Raw genomic sequence first — 2219 nt, 5'->3', positions numbered from 1 at the left:
TACCTTCCCCTTGCGTAACCGACTCCCGATCCTAGCAATCTCTGGTCGTAAGACCATTCCTTTCCCTTTTTCAAGTTTACTTCGAGCGTTTCCTTTCCCTCCTTTGGGATAAATAACACACGGTGGCGGCTCTGTGTCTTTTCCCTCCGGTTGTTTTTCGCAATGCGACACCTGGCGACTCTGCTGGGGACTACACATGATCCAAGCGAGTCAATCCTAGTGCTTTTTAGGATAGTTGTGGTTGCTTTTACTGCTTTATTTATTGCATTCATGTTTATTATGCTGTGATTGTATATATGTGCATATATGTTTGCATGCATCATATTATCATTGTGCTGGCTATGTATCTGCTTTTCTGTTGGGTGGGAGTTACAAGAGGTAAAAGGCCCAATACCCAGGCTATGAGTGAACTTTAGGACACCTAGGAATAGAGTGATTCATGGGAAGCGGGTGGTATGGCGCCACTTAGCGGAACATGGTATCACGAGCAGTTCAGATCCTGATGGGGTATTATCGTTGCATACACCTGGTGTGCATATGATGATATTCTTGAAAGGATCGTTTATCCTGCGTTTCTCTTGACCTTACCCTGGCCTAGATGACACCCGTGAGTGGGGAGGGAATGATCATTTGTAGGTACTGATGGTGACTTTGGTACAGTCGGATCTTTGGATATTTATTTCCGAGACGCCGGAGTTCTGTCCGTGGTACTTATCAACGGGTTCCGTTTATTTTGGATCCCCGGGTTGAATTTGAAGGTACCTGTTCAGAGGTTGTTGTCATCCATTCAGTGGATTTCCTATGATGATGGTGATATATCCTCCGTTCCGTTTATTTCGGAACCTCATGAGTTGGACTTATGGTGACTAGGTCCCTCAAATGGGTGATCAGTTCAGAGACCGGTCCAGTACAGTTGATCTTCAGATGACTTGGAGGATGCACAGTGACTTGCATTCATGCATTTGCATCATTCCCATTTTGCATTCATTCACATCTAACTCATGTCTATCCATACTCAGGGAACATCCTCGATTGAGATTCCGGTCGAGAGACATCCTGATGTCAGAATGTTATTGTCAAATTATTATCCGTCTCGATGAATCCAGAATCAAAAGACAGAATGTTCCTCATGCGGATAGACATTGCATTCATGTGTGATTCATATTAACTTGTTTTCTGTTTTGTAGGTGTCAGTATCTAACCTGTTTGATTGACTTAGGAATCACTGCTCGCGCACGTCGAGTCATTCCTCTGCACATAGCTCGGCCGCTCGGATACCCTACCAAGGCGCAAAAAACCCAGAATGATGAATCCGCCCAACGCTGACATTCTCGAGCTGAAGGAGAACATGGGTGAGTTGATCAGTGTCATGCAAGGGTTCGCCTTGGGGAAGAAAGCAATCGCCGAGAGGTTGGAGAGGATTGAAAACTGGCTGAGAATGGGGAAAATACAGGGAAATGCTCCATCGTCTGGAGTAGAAAAGCCCTTTGGCGACAGTCAGCACAAGAAGGAGGGTAAATCGAGTGATGTGTGTGCCCGAAGGGAACATGGTAGGGATCGTTACCACCCGTATGCTGCTGCAGTGACTATTCCTGCTGGTAATTCATCTGCACAATAGCAACAGCAGCCACCTCAACAGAGAGCACAGAGATCTGGGTGCCAAGTGACGAAAGGGACGGCAGATCGTCAGTTTGATGGGCCACCCGTGACTTATACCGTTTTGTTTAGAAGGTTGAATGATCTTGGGTTAGTTCAGCCGAGGATATTGGTTCCGGTAGGACTAAGTTAGAGGCCTGCAAATTACGATGAGAACGTCAGGTGCGAGTTCCATTCTGGGGCACCCGGATATCACATTGAGGGTTGTAGAGCTTTTAAGCATGTCGTTCAAGATTTGGTGGATTCTAAAGCCATCAATTTTGCACCGACACCGAATGTTGATGTTAACCCTGTGCCGATGCATGGTCCTATGGGGGTGAACGTGATGTCAAAGGACAAGAGAAAAATGGAGGAGACGGAGGTGGATCAGTTAAGAACTCCAATGTCTGTGGTCCAGAGACATCTGATTAAGAGTGGAGTTTTCCCTAGTTGTGATAATTGTTGTGCGGCTGTCGCCATGAATGGGTGTGCAATGATGAAGGAGACGATTCAAAGAATGATAGAGGGGGGAAATGGACGGTGAACTATGTGAAATACCATGTCAGGCGTTTTAAACTATCAAG

This window comes from Lathyrus oleraceus, chromosome 7, assembly GCF_024323335.1.
Source record: "Lathyrus oleraceus cultivar Zhongwan6 chromosome 7, CAAS_Psat_ZW6_1.0, whole genome shotgun sequence".
Lineage (NCBI taxonomy): Eukaryota > Viridiplantae > Streptophyta > Magnoliopsida > Fabales > Fabaceae > Lathyrus > Lathyrus oleraceus.
Note: the sequence above shows the minus strand (reverse complement) of the source record.